This window comes from Aotus nancymaae, unplaced genomic scaffold (assembly GCF_030222135.1).
Source record: "Aotus nancymaae isolate 86718 unplaced genomic scaffold, 86718_ANA_hifiasm-v0.15.2.pri h1tg000012l, whole genome shotgun sequence".
NCBI lineage: Eukaryota > Metazoa > Chordata > Mammalia > Primates > Aotidae > Aotus > Aotus nancymaae.
Window position 1 is genome coordinate 18288177 of NW_026988423.1, and position 15985 is coordinate 18304161.

The 15985-nt window shown below is 38.2% G+C and overlaps 1 pseudogene; it reads left to right on the forward strand.

Annotated features, from left to right (window-relative positions):
• The first annotated feature begins 304 nt into the window (after positions 1 to 304).
• On the forward strand, positions 305 to 15583 carry LOC105729697 (eukaryotic translation initiation factor 3 subunit I-like; annotated as a pseudogene).
• The last annotated feature ends 402 nt before the right edge of the window (positions 15584 to 15985 follow it).

Consider the following 15985-nt stretch of genomic DNA (forward strand, 5'->3'; position numbering starts at 1 on the left):
ATCCTTGCTGTTCTGCAGCCCCTGCAGGTGATTCCAAGACAAGCTAGGTCTGGAGTGGACCTCCAGCAGTCCTACAGCAGAGGGGCCTGACTGTTAGAAGGAAAACTAAAGAACAAATGGAAATAGCTTCAACATCAACAGAAAGGACATCCACTCAGAGTCCCCATCCAAAATCACCAACTTCAAAGATCAAAGGTAGATAAATCCATGAAGATGGGAAGAAACCAGCACAAAAAAGGATGACATCATCAAAGACCAGAACACCTCTCCTCCTCCAAGGAAACCATCAAGGAAATAAAACAGGATGGAGAATGAATTTGACGAATTGACAGAAGCAGGCTTCAGAAGGTGGGTAATAACAAACTTCTCTGAACTAAAGGAACGTGTTCTAACCGAATGCAAAGAAACTAAAAACCTTGAAAAAAGGTTAGATGAAATGCTAACTAGAATACCAGCTTGAAGAAGAACATAAATGACTTGATGGAGCAGTAAAACACAGCACAAGAACTTCGTGAAGCATACACAAGTTTCAATAGCCAAATTGATCAAGCAGAAGAAAGGATATCACAGACTGAAGATCAATGAAATAAAACTAGAAGGCAAGATTAGAGAAAAAAAGAGTGAAAGAAATGAACAAAGACTCCAAGAAATATAGGATTATATGAGCAAACCTAATCTACACTTGATCGACGTGACTGAATGTGATGGGGAGAATGAATCCAAGCTGGAAAACACTCTTCAGGATATGATCAAGAAGAACTTTCCCAACCTAGCAAGGCAGGCCAAAATTCAAATCCAGGAAATACAGAGAACACCACAAAGATATTCCTCAAGAAGAGCAACCCCTAAGGCACATAATCATCAGATTCGCTAGGGTTAAAATGAAAGAAAAAATGCTAACGGCAACCAGAGAGAAAGGTTGGGTTACCCACAAACAGAAGCCCATCAAACTTACAGCAGATCTCTCAGGAGGAACCCTACATGCTAGAAGAGAGTGGGGCCAATATTCAATATCCTTAAAGAAAAGAACTTTCAACCCAGAATTTCATATCTAGCCAAACTAAGCTTCATAAGTGAAGGAGAAATAAAATCCTTTGCAGATAAGTGATTGCTGAGAAATTTTGTCACCACCAGACCTGCCTTACAAGAGCTGCTGAAGGAAACACTAAACGTGGAAAGGAACAACCAGTACCAGCCACTCCAAAAACATACCAAATGGTAAAGACCAACAACACAGTGAAGAAACTGCATCAACTAACAGGCAAAACAACCAGCCAGTAATAAAATGGCAGGATCAAATTCACACATAACAATATTAACGTTAAATGTAAACAGCCTAAATGCCTCAATCAAAAGACACAAACTGGCAAACTGGATAAAAAGTCAAGACCCATCAGAGTACTGTATTCAGGAGACCCATCTCACATGCAAGGACACACATAGACTCAAAATAAAGCAATGGAAGAAACTTTACCAAGCAAATGAAGAGCAAAAAAAAAAAAAAAAAGCAGGAGTTGCAATCCTAGTCTCTGATAAAATAGACTTTAAACCAACAAAGATCAAAAGAGACAAAGAAGGGCATTACATAATGGTAAAAGGATCAATGCAACAAGAAGTGCTAACTATCCTAAAAATATGTGAACCCAATACAAGAGCACCTAGATACATAAAGCAAGTTCTCAATGACCTACAAAGAGACTTAGACACCCACACAATAATAGTGGGAGACTTTAACATGCCCCTGTCAATATTAGACACATCAACGAGACAGAAAATTAACAAGGATATCCAGGACTTGAATGCAGATCCTGACCAAGTGGACCTAACAGACATCTACAGAACTCTCCACCCCAAATCCACAGAATGTACATTCTTCTCAGCACGACATCGCACTTACTCTAAAATTGACCACATAATTGGAAGTAAATCACTCCTCAGCAAATGCAAAAGAATGGAAATCATAACCAACAGTATCTCAGACCACAGTGTAATCAAATTAGAACTTAGGATTAAGAACCTCACTCAAAACCACACAACTACATGGAAACTGAACAACTTGCTCCTGAATGACAACTGGATAAACAATGAAATAAAGGCAGAAATAAAGATGTTCTTTGAAATCAACAAGAACAAAGACACGATGTACCAGAATCTCTGGGACACATTTAAAGCAGTGTCTAGAGGGAAATTTATAGCAATAAATGCCCACATCAGAAGTGAGGAAAGATCCAAAATTGACACCCTGTCATCAAAATTGAAAGAGCTAGAGGAGCAAGATCAAAAAAATTCAAAAGCTAGCAGAAGACAGAAATAACTAAGATCAGAGCAGAACTGAAGGAGATAGAGACACAAAAAGCCCTTCAAAAAATCAATAAATCCAGGAGCTGGTCTTTTGGAAATATCAACAAAATAGACCATTAGCCAGACTAATGAAAAGAGAGAAGAATCAAATAGATGTAATAAAAAATGATAAAGGGGATATCACCACCAATTCCACAGAAATACAAACTACCATCAGAGATTACTACAAACAATTCTATGCACATAAACCAATAAACCTGGAAGAAATGGATAAATTCCTGGACACTTACACCCTCCCAAGACTAAACCAGGAAGAAGTTGAATCTGTGAATAGACCAATAACAAGGTCTGAAGTTGAGGCAGAAATTAATAGCCTACCAACCAAAAAAAGTCAAGGTCCAGATGAGTTCACAGCCAAATTCAACCAAACATACAATGAGAAGCTGGTACCATTCCTTCTGAAACTATTCCAAATGATACAAAAAGAGGGAATCCTCCCTAACTCATTTTATGAGACCAATATCATCCTGATACCAAAACCTGGCAGAGACACAACCAAAAAAGAAAACTTCAGGACAATATCCATGATGAACATAGATGCAAAAATCTTCAATAAAATACCAGCAAACCAAATGCAACAGCACATCAAAAAGCTTATCCATCATGATCAATTACGCTTCGTCCTGGGAATGCAAGGCTGGTTCAACATATGCAAATCTATAAACGTAATCCATAACATAAATAGAACCAAAGACAAAAACCACATGATCATCTCAATGGATGCAGAGAAGACCTTCGACAAAATTCAACAGCCCTTTATGCTAAAAACTCTCAACAAACTAGGTATTGATGTAACGTATCTCAAAATAATAAAAGCTATTTATGACAAACCCACAGCCAATATCATACTGAACAGGCAAAAACTGGAAGCACTCCCTTTGAAAACTGACACTAGACAAGGATGCCCTCTCTCACCACTCCTATTCAATATAGTACTGGAAGTTCTAGCCAGAGCAATCAGGCAAGAAAAAGAAATAAAGGGTATGCAATTAGAAAAAGAGGAAGTCAAATTGTCTCTATTTGCAGATGACACGCTTATATATTTAGAAGACCCCATTGTCTCAGCCCAAAATCTCCTTAAGCTGATAAGCAACTTCAGCAAAGTCTCAGGAAACAAAATCAATGTGCAGAAATCACAAGCATTCCTATATACCAATAACAAACAAACAAAGAGCCAAATCATGAGCAAACTCCCATTCACAATGGCTACAAAGAGAATAAAATACCTAGGAATACAATTAACAAACGATGTAAAGGATCTCTTCAAGGAGAACTACAAACCACTGCTCAACAAAATAAGAGAAGACACAAACAGATGGAAAAACATTCCATGCTCATGGTTAGGAAGAATCAATATTATGAAAATTGCCATACTTCCTAAAGTAATTTATAGATTCAATGTTATCCCCATCAAGCTACCATTGACCTTCTTCACAGAACTGGAAAAAACCACTTCAAACTTCATATGGAACCAAAAGAGAGCCTGCATAGCCAAGACAATCCTAAGCAAAAAGAACAAAGCTGGAGGCATCATGCTACCTGACTTCAAACTACACTACAAGGATACAATAATCAAAACAGCATGGTACTGGTACCAAAACAGACATAGACCAATGGAACAGAACAGAGGCCTCGGTGGCAACGCCACACATCTACATCCATCTGATCTTTGACAAACCTGACAAAAACAAGCAATGGGGAAAGGATTCCCTGTTTAATAAATGGTGTTGGGAAAACTGGCTAGCCGTGTGCAGAAAGTTGAAACTGGACCTCTTCCTTACACCTTACACTAAAATTAACTCCAGAAGGATTAAAGATTTAAACATAAGACCTAACACCATAAAAATCCTAGAAGAAAACTTAGGCAATACCATTCAGGACATAGGCATAGGCAAGGACTTCATGACTAAACCACAAAAAGCAATGGCAACAAAAGCCAAAATAGACAAATGGGATCTAATTAAACTTAAAAGTTTCTGCACAGCAAAGGAAACAATCATTAGAGTGAACCGGCAACCAACAGAATGGGAAAAAATTTTTGCAATCTACCCATCTGACAAAGGGCTAATATCCAGAATCTACAAAGAACTAAAGCAGATTTACAAGAAAAAAAAAAAACAAACAAACCCATTCAAAAGTGGGCAAAAGATAGGATCAGACACTTTTCAAAAGAAGACATATATGATGCCAACAAACATATGAAAAAATGCTCACCATCACTGGTCATTAGAGAAATGCAAATCAAAACCACATTGAGATACCATTTTACACCAGTTAGAATGGCGATCATTAAAAGATCTGGAGACAACAGATGCTGGAGAGGATGTGGAGAACTAGGAACACTTTTACACTGTTGGTGGGAGTGTAAATTAGTTCAACCATTGTGGAAGACAGTGTGGCGATTCCTCAAGGATCTAGAAATAGAAATACCATTTGACCCAGCAATCCCATTACTGGGTATATACCCAAAGGATTATAAATCATTCTATTATAAAGACACATACACACGTATGTTCATTGCAGCACTGTTTACAGTAGCAAAGACCTGGAACCAACCCAAATGCCCATCAACGATAGACTGGACAAAGAAAATGTGGCACATATACACCATGGAATACTATGTAGCCATAAAAAATGATGAGTTCATGTCCTTTGTAGGGACATGGATGAATCTGGAAATCATCATTCTCAGCAAACTGATACAAGAACAGAAAACCAAACACCTCATGTTCTCACTCATAGACGGATGTTGAACAATGAGTGCATGGGCACAGGGAGGGGAACATCACACACTGGGGTCTGTTGCAGGGTGAGAGGCTAGCGGAGGGACAGCAGGGAGTGGGGAGGTTGGGGAGGGATAACATTGGGAGAAATGCCTGATGTAGGTGACAGGGGGATGGAGGCAACACTCCACCATGGCATGTGTGTACCTATGCAACAATCCTGCAAGATCTGCACCTATACCCCAGAACTTAAAGTACAATTTAAAAAAAAAAAAAAAGCCAGGCATGGTGATGCATGCCTGTAGTCTCAGGTACTCAGGAGGTTGAAACAGGAGAATGGCGTCAGCCTGCAAGGTTGAGACTACAGTGAGCCATAGTCTTGCTACTGCACTGGAGCCTGGACCACAGAGTGAAACTGTCTTTCTCTTTATAAAATAATAATAGTAATAATAATAAACACTTTTGTTTGAAAAAAAGCATAGAGAATGGTAAAATTTGGTAAAGTAAGTAGGAAGTGATGAGCTTCTAGTATTTACTACTTTTGCTTTTAATTTAATTTATTTCATTGTAAGCATATATAATTTAATTGTTAACAATTGCTGTGTTTAATAGTTCACAGAATTCCTGGTATGAGCTGGCTTCAGCGCATCACTACAGTTCACAGAATACAGAAATGGAATTGTGAGAGTTAGAGATGCGATGCATAGGACTCAAGGTCTGGATGTGGTCATTGATAAGACCCTGGGCTCTCTCCCTTTAGAGAAAAGGAGCATGCTTTGCTTTGTACGTGGGATAGTTACATAATGGTAATAAAATATTTTTTGACAGGGAGAGGGTTAGTGAAAATATGAGAAGAAGAATGTATATAAATCTTGAGTAGCCACAAGAGTGGATCCATAGGTGTGGACTGGCTTTGGCTACCCCTTATTCAAATACCCTTCCCACTCGGGGTGTAAGTCGGAAGTCTACTTGAGTGGCATGCCCCTCACATCCACTTTAAAAGCTAAAAGAAGCATCTGTGCCCTCACTCTGCCCTTGGTCCTCTGGTCAGAATGTGCCAGCTGGGTTTGGCCAATCAGAACTCTCTTACGTTGTGAATTTACAGAGTGAGACAAAGGCTCAAAGATAGAAATCAGTGGTGGCAGTAGTCATGATGACAGAGTGGAGACAATGGTGGTGGCCGCAGTCCCAGTGGTAACAGTCAGTGGTCACAAACAATCTGACCGCTCCTGAGGCATGAGCTTTGTTGGGTCTTTGGGGCCCAGTTTCCACTGGCTCCTGCCAGATTGTGGAACCAAGGTGCCAAGGCTTGTCATCCACCCTGTTAACTACCAGGTATTTTTCCAGTACACTTATTTTCTGCTTAAGTTAGCCAGAACCCAGTTCTGTTTTTTGCAACCATAAGCACTGACTGATACAGAAATCTAGTGTGTATGTGGGGGTGGGGGAATTGCCGGATTGAAGGGAATGTGCATTTTTTACTTTTATTCACATTGTGAAATCAAGTACCAAAAAAGCCTTTACCAAGTTATAATCCTACCAAAGTGTGGGTGAGTACCCCTTCTAATGCTGAGCATGATCAACCATGTTATTTCTTTGCCAAACTAAAAAGCAAAAGTGACATGTCATTTGGATTTGGATTTCCCTGATTATTAGTGAGGCTCAGCGTCACTTCATATGTTTTTCGTCCATGGTACTTGTATTCTCTTTATTATCTAAGTATGTCCTTTGTCATTGTTTCTTAGGTTATTTGATTTCTCTTATTTGATTTATAGTAGCTATTTCCTTTTTCTGTCAGACACAGTCAGCCTTTCATATTGATGGGTTCCATGTCCATGAATTCAACTGAATTCAGATCAAAAACATTTCAGAAGAAAATGCATTTGTATTGAACATGCACAGCCTTTTTTTCCCTTGTCATTATTCCCTAAGCAATGCAGTCTAACAACTATTTACATACCATTTACATTGTATTAGATATTAGAAGTAATCTGGAGATGATTTAAAGTATACTGGAGGATGTACATAGGTTATATGCAAATACTGCCCCATTTTATATCAGAGATTTTAGCATCCAAGGATTTTGGTATCCTTGGGAGGTCCTGTGACCAATCCCTCATGGATACCAAGGGATGACTGCATGTTGAAAATATTTTCTCCTAGTCTCTTTTCTTAACTTTATTTTTGATGCCTTTGTCATACTCAATAGTTTGAATGTTCCTATAGTTAAGCTATTGATTTTTTCTTCCTTTCTTTTTTTTTTTTTGGCTTGTGGTTTTGTATCTTTCATAGCAGAACCCCTCCTTTGCCAACTTCTTTTTTCTGTTGCAGAGTCTGAATTCAGACTTACTGGGTTCAAATCTTGACACTGCCTTTTGCTGGCTCCATGATTGTTCATCTGCAAAACAGAGCTGTCTGCGATGTAAAGCACTCGGCACTTTGCCTGGCATTTAATGACTAATATTTTGCATATTATTCTTATTGTTACACAATACGTTTAATCCATCTGGAATGCATTTTTATGAGTGCATCAGATAAAGAGTTACATTTGTTTCCTAAGGCTTCTATAACAAAGTACTACGAACTGGATGAATTAAACAACACAAATTAATTCCCTCACAGTTCTGTAACCTAGAAGTCTAAAATGAATGTGTCAGCAGAGCTGTGCTCCCTCTGAGACCCGGGAAAGAATTCTTTCTTGTGTCTTCCTGGGTTTCTGGTGATGGCCAGCCATCCTTGGTTTCCTTGGCTTGCAGCTGTATCTCCAATCTCTGCCTATCATCGTATGTCATTCTTTCTGTGTCTCTGTCATCACATGGTGATTTTCTTCTTCTTAAAAGAACACCAGGCATAACTAGATCTGGGCTCAAATCACTGTATCACTCAGGGTTCTCCAGAGAAATAGAACCAATAGTATATTGGTATATGATATTATATATAAAGAGAGGGAAATTATATTTTTATAAATACATGTGTGTGTGTATAATATATTTTCATTCATCATATCTTACATAGAGAGAAATATTATAGAGAGAGAGAAAGAGAAAGGAATTGGCTCAAGCAATTGTGGGGTCTGGTATGTCCAAAATCTAGCAGACTGGAAATTCAGGTAAAAGCTGATGTTGCAGTCCTAACTCCAAAATCTGTAGGCATATCGGCAGGCTGAAAACTCAGGGAGGATTTCTCTGTTACACTCTTGAGGCAGAATTCCTTCTTTTCCAGAAAAATCTCAGTGTTTGCTCTTAAAACCTTCAACTGATTAGATAAGACCCAACCACATTATGGACAGTAAACTGTTTATACTTAAAGTCAACTGATTTCAATGTTACTCACACCTACAAAATACCTTCACAGCAACACCTACACTAGTGTTTGAATAACTAACTGGGTAACAAAGCCTAACCAAGTTGACACATAAAATTAACCATCACAAAGAAGGACATTACATGATGGTAAAAGGATCAATGCAACAAGAAGAGCTAATGATCCTAAATATATATGCACCCAATACAGGAGACAAGTTCTTAATGACTTATAAAGAGACTTAGCCTCCCACACAATAATAGTGGGAGACTGTAACATCATATTGTCAATATTAGACTGATCAACGAGACAGAAAATTAACAAGGATATCCAGGACTTGAACTCAGACCCAGAACAAGTAAACTTAATAAACATTTATAGAACTCTCCACTTCAAATACACAAAACATACATTCTTATCAGTACCACATCACATCTATTCCAAAAGTGACTACATAATTGGAAGTAAATCACTCCTCAGTAATTGCATAGCATTTCATAGGTTTAAATGAAATATTGGTTGGCTGCTTGTTTGTTATTTTCTTCCCTTATTCCTTCCTGTCTCCATTGTTAAGCACAATTATTGGCATAAAGGAGGTTTTCAATACCCATTTCTAGACTGCGTTCTAGCCTGGGAAATAAAGCAATACTCCCATTCTCTCTCCCTCTTTCTCTTCCTTTTTCTTCCTCTCCTTCATTCTTTTTTTTTCTTTCTCTCTTTCTTCTTTAAAAAATTAAATTAAATTAAATTAACCATCACAGTTACATTCACCAGTACCAGGTACGTATCTTTTTAAATATGTACAGGTAGATTTTTTTTAAATTCAACCCATAACAAGAGTCCACATTAATTTTATTTTCAAACAGACAGCTAGTTGTCCCAGCAGTCAATATTGAAAAGTTGTTTCTACAGACTTGAAATGCTTACTCATGTCCATGTACTAAATACTTATGTACATCTCCTTCTCAGATCTATATTCTAGTCTAATTATCTATTTTCCTCATGCCAATGCTATACTGTTTTACTTCCTATATCTCTATTGTATGTTTTAATAAGTCAAGCTCTTCCTCTTTTTCAAAATTTTCTTGTCTATTCTTTCATATTTTTTCTTCCAGATGAACTTGAGAATTGCTTTGTTTAGTCATCTAAACATTTCCCACTGGAGGACTTCTATTGAAACATAGTGTGTTGACCAAATGCTCCTATTTCTCTACTTCATAAAATCCTACAAATGTGAAAGTAGAGCAGAAGAAAAGATGTGCAAACACATCTAGAAAATATGAACTAGAGAGGAGTCAATAGTAGACTCGAAATTTTAGAACTGTTTTGAAGATAGAAAGTAGGAGAAGCAGCAGCACAGGGAAAATGCAGCCTTGTTGCCTGAAGAGGGAACTGTGAAATGTGAAGGTTTCCCTGGAGATGGGGTAGGGGTGGGGCAGAACACTCAGAAGTAAAAGGCCGCGCAGTAGGTGGAGGTGTGGAGCTGCAAAGGGGTTGCAAGTTTCATCCTCTATTCCAACCCTGGGGATACCTCAGAAGTAAACGGAAAACTACAGATTTGAAGAACTTAAGTAAAGACTGTGAGGAACCCTAGGGAGACAGAGGGTGGTTCTGATCTGAGTATGGGGAGGAAAGAGCAGCTCAGAGCAGAAAAGCACCAGGCACCATTGTTAGGGGAGAGTCTCTGAGCTGTGTTTGTGCACCACACTGCCCTGGATGGATCATGTCCCCCATCGGCCCCTACAGGATAGATAAACAACAGCTCCAGAGGGCACAACAGAAAGAGTGGGAGAAGTGCCCAGGAAGCAACTGAGACTAAGCCCAAAAGCAGGAGACAGCAGGTGTGGGACACCAGCAAGCCCCTGGGAGCGCTCTCTTCCCCACATTCCTCCACAGTCATCAGGCTTGCCAGTTACGAACTGGGGAGATACACTCCTCAGGACACAAGATGCTCAGAATTCTGCCATTATCTCCAGCAAGCAGGGTCCCCATTGAGCACTTAGCAAAGGCTGGAGGGCAGGTAGAGGTGTGAGCACCTCTCATTGCCATGCTCCTTTCTTAAAGCCCACGGGAGCAGTGCATGCTGGGGCCTAGGTGTGGGCCTCTTTCCCAGTAACAATTTAAACCAAAAAGCTAATAACCTGGCCCCTGGGGAAAATGAACCCCCAAGCAAAAATTACCAGACATCTGAATAACATCACCGTTAGAAAGTAAACAAACTGCACAACCTATAGAAGATAAATTAGAACCAATGAAATCACACAGATTAGTAATTTAAAATAAGTATAATAAATAAAGAAAAGGAAAGATAATGGTAACATCAAGCAAGATAAAGCAGTTATAAAGAAGAACCAAATAGGAACATTGGATGACAAAAATTTACTTATTGAAATAAAGAATCCAATACATGACATAAATAATAAAAATGGATTCTGCTGGGATAAGGGAGCCAGATGATCAGGTTTATGGACTCTCCCAGCAAACACTGAGAAGAAACAAAGAGCTGGAAAATGTAACATAATTAGAGCTGTGAAGGAAAAAATAAAAGTGTCATCATCTATCTGTGTAATAGGAAGTCCGTAAGAAAAAATGAAGAAAGAAGTGTCAAAGAAAAAATAACCAAGGATTTTCTAGTATTAAAGAAAGATGAAAGACTTCAAACTGAAAGAGTTTATGGAATGTCTAATAAGATATATATGATTAAAAACCGTGATACTTTATAGGGAAATTTAAAAACACAAAGACAAAGTCAAAATTCTAAAAGCTGCTAAAGAAAAAAAGGTGAGCACCCATGAAGGAATAAGAATCTGATTGATATCTAACTTCTATTCAACAATGACAATAGAGGCAAAAAGACAGGTACATAATATTCTTAAAGTACTAAAGAACTTCAAGCCTCAAATCTATATTCAAAAAAAATTAAATAAGAAGATGTCATAAAAATGATCTCAGGCATAAAAGGCTTAAGGAAGTTAATACACAAAATTCTCTTCTAAAATATTCTGAAAGAATGTATCCCAGTTAGAAGAGAAACAAATCCATGAGACTACTATGAGCTAAAAAGGAAACACACATGGATACATAACATAGAAAAATTAATTCAAGTATAAAACAGTAGAGAGAGAGGGAGAGGGAGAAGGGAGAAAAGGAGAGAGAGAGAGAGAGCGTCCAAAACATTCGTAACCACCTGGAAATAAAATTTTAGGCAACATCAACATGACTAGTGGGCAGTGAACGAACAAATGGTGGCTGCAAAGAGAGACCAGTGGAAAGTGAGAGTGTTATTTTGTTATAGAGGATGATATAAACGCTATTGAGAATTGATGAGAAAAATAAACATGAATATGATTTTTAAAGTTAAATATAACTACCGAGTATAGAGAATGGAATTCAAACTTTTCCAGCCCTCGGAAAAAAATTCTATTCAATGAAAGATGAGAAAGGAAAAAGGGAGAGGAAAGCAAAAGATATTTAAATATAAATTCGAAGTCAGATGTCTGAAATAAGTCCTAATATACAATTAATTACATAATTTGTTTTATGGATTGAATCGCGTCTGCTGCAGAAGATTTATTGATGTTCTAACCCTCAGTGCCTCATATTGTAACCTTATTTGGAACAGGGTTGTTGCAGATGTAATTCATTACATTAAGATGAAGTCATGCTGGGGTAGGGTGAGCCCCTAATCTAAGAGGACTGGTGTCCTTATAGGAAGAGGAAAATGCCATATGAAGAGAGAGAGACACACAAGGAGACGTCATGTGGCAATGAAGGCAGAGATTGGAACTGCGCAGCCACGTGCCAAGGAACGCCAAAGATTGCCAGCAAATCACTGGACGTTAGGAAGAAGGAAAGAAGAATTCCTCCTAAATACTTTAGTGAGAGCATAGCCTTGCCAACACCTTATTTCAGATTTCAGTCCTCCAGAACTATGAGGCAAAAAGCTACTGCTGTTTTAAACTACTCAGCGTGAGCTATTTTGTCATGGCAGCCTTAGGAAGCTAACACAATTTACAAACAGATTAAGCTTACTAATCAAAGGACAGGCACTTGCAGACTGAGTTTTTTTGAAGCAATATCTAGTGATAGGTTTTCTAAAAGGAATATTTATAAAACAAAAGGTGACAGAGAGGTTACAAATAAAATGATGGAAAAGCTATACGATGCAATTTTGAACCAAATAAGACAGGTGAGCAAATTTAATGTCAAACAATAGATGAAAATATGATCAGAAAGATATAACAATTGTGAACGTATATCTGCTTAAAAACATAGCTTCAACGTACAAAATGCAACAACCAGCAGAACTAAAGAGAGAACCATATAATAATTATACTTAGACTTTTTTTTGTAGTCATCTGATTAACTGATGGGATAAGTAGACAAAAAAATAAGCAATTATAGAGGAGTTCTGAATGGCATGATTCATAAACTTGAAATAATAATTATATGAGAACTTTACAACCATCAATAAGAAGAGAGAGAACATTTTTGAGCACACGTAAAATATTCAAAAAATTTAACATTTACCAGATCACAAAGGGAGCCTCAATACATTCTCCCTAAATCATCATCATTCACATTGTTATCTTAACACAATGGATTAAAATTATAAATTATGAATAAAATAACTTCAAAGCTTTGTACTTCTGTTAAGTAGTAAAATAATAATGTTTGGGTTAATAGGAAAATACAAAAGAAATTATAAAATACTTGGAACCAAATGATGATGAGAGAAAATATATGCCAGAATTTCAGAGACACAGCAAAAGCAGACCAGAGAATGAAATTTATAGTTCTCAATACATTTACTAGGAAAAAAAACGCTATTGAAAACAAATGAGCTAAGGTTTTAACTGAAAAGACTAGAGAAAGAACAGCAGACTGAACACAAAAAATAAGAAAGAAAATAAAGATAAAGGCAGAATTCAATAAAGGAGTGACTACAGCAGCAGTAACTGCAAAATCGATTAAGAATAATTAAAACAAAAGCTGAACCTTTGAAGTGATTGCTAAGCTGTACCAACCTCCAGCAAAAGCTGATCAAAAAGAAGATGCAAAAATAAAAAATTCAAAAGGGAAAAATATTCTGCAGCTACCAAAGAGATTAAAATAATTTTAAAATATTATTAATAACTATTCACTTATTAAACAAAAACTGACAAAATAGATATATTTATAGAAAAATATAAAATACAAAACTAGCCCAAGAAAAATCAGAAATTTGAAGCAACCAATAACAAAACATTGAAATGGTTAAATACAACAGAGAAGACACCCCACCACATCTCTAAGCAAAATAATAATCATAATTTTTTTAATCGTTTGTAGGCTAGGTGGTTTTACAAATGATGTTTCAAATAACAAAGTACTCTTGTCCGGAAAATTTTTTCCAGAAAGTAAGAAAAAAAAAAAAGCAGCACAACTTATTCTATTAGATTAATCTAAAAACTAGTAAGAATAGAGGTGAAAAAACAATAGTTCTTTTTTACTTATAAATCCAAAATAGAATATAAGCAACCTGAATTCAACAGCACACTTTTTAAAATCATGATTAAATAAGGTTTATCACAGTAATTTTGAGATAATTTAACAACAGAAATCTGTAACTATAAGCCATACACTAGACCAAGGGAGAAAAATTAAATGATTTCTCAATAGATCCAGAAAAAAATATTTTATAGAAACTTCACATATATATGATAAAAACCCTTAGTAAAATAGGAATAAACAGGAATTCCATTAAGTTAGCAAAGGAGCTATGTCCAAAATATACAGTAAGCATCACACTAAATAGATAAGATCAGATATAACACAAAAGACGTCTACTATTACCGTTTTTGGATATCCTGCCTAATGCTATATAACACTAATAATAATAACAACAACAATAAGAGATTTTAAGAATTGAAAGAGAAGTGATAAAATTTCTGTTGTTTTCAAGTTATATGCTCATGTATGAGAAATCTCAATAGATCTAAAGACAAACTGAAAGGTCTATTAAGTGTTGAACAGGGAGCTAGATACAAAATCAGTCTACATAAGGTTAGGCATGGTGGCTCACATCTGTAATCCCAGCACTTTGGGAAGCCAAGGCAGGAAGACTGCTTGATAGCAAGAGTTCAAGACTGGCCTGGGCAACATAGCAAGATTTCATGTCTACAAAAATTTTTTTTAAAAAATAAACCAATCGACTCACGTTGTGGCCTTCCTCACGTCACCACCAGGGTGAAGCCCATCCTGCTGCAGGACCATGAGTGGCCCATTACACAGATTAAGTGTAACGGCGAAGGAGACCTCCTCTTTACTGTGGCTGAGGACCCTATCGTCAATGTACGGTACTCTGTGAATGGCAAGATGCTGGGCACCTACATGGGCCATACCGGAGCTGTGTGGTGTGTGGACGCTGACTGGAACACCAAGCACGTCCTTACTGGCTCAGCTGACAACAGCTTGTCGTCTCTGGGACTGCGAAACAGGAAAGTAGCTGGCCCTACTCAAGACCAATTCGGCTGTCTGGACCTGCGGTTTTGACTTTGGGGACAACATCATCATGTCCTCCACAGACAAGCAGATGGGCTACCAGTGCTTTGTGAGCTTCTTTGACCTTCGGGATCCGAGCCAGATGGACAACAATGAGCCCTACGTGAAGATCCCTTGCAATGACTCTAAAATCACCAGTGCCTTTTGGGGACCCTGGGGAGAGTGCATCATCACTGGCCACGAGAGTGGAGAGCTCAACCAGTATAGTGCCAAGTCTGGAGAGGTATTGGTGAACGGTAAGGAGCACTTGCGGCAGATCAACGACATCCAGTTATCCAGGGACGTGACCATGTTTGTGACCGCATCCAAGGACAACACAGCCAAGATTTTTGACTCTACAACTCTTGAACATCAGAAGACTTTCTGGACAGAACGTCCCGTCAACTCAGCTGCCCTGTCTCCCAGCTATGACCATGTGGTCCTGGGTGGTGGTCAGGAAACCATGGATGTAACCACAACCTCCACCAGTCAAGTTTGAGGCCAGTTTCTTCCATTTGGCCTTTGAAGAAGAGTTTGGAAGAGTCAAAGGTAACTTTGGACTTATTAACAGTTTTGCCTTCCATCCTGATGGCAAGAGCTACAGCAGCGGTGGTGAAGACGGTTACGTCTGTATCCACTACTTCTACCCACAGTACTTTGAATTTGAGTTTTAGGCTTAAGAAGCTGGATCTCCGGCTGGGCGCAGTGACTCGCGCCTGTAATCCCAGCACTTTGGGAAGCCAAGGTGGGCGGATCACCTGAGGTCAGAATTGGAGACCAGCCTGAGCAACATGGAGAAACCCTGTCTTTACTAAAAATACAAAATTAGCCAGGTGTGGTGGCAGATGCCTGTAATCCCAGCTGCTTGGGAGGCTGAGGCAGGAGAATTGCTTGAGCCTGGGAGGTGGAGGTTGCCGGTGAGCTGAGGTCATGAGCCATTGTACTCCAGCCTGAGCAACAAGAGCGAAACTCCATCTCAAAAAAAAAAAAAGGACCTGGACCTTCATCCAGGCATCCAGGCCAGGGAAGCTTCTCCCAGAAGGTTTTGAACTCTAAGAAATAAATTAGTTTGGTAA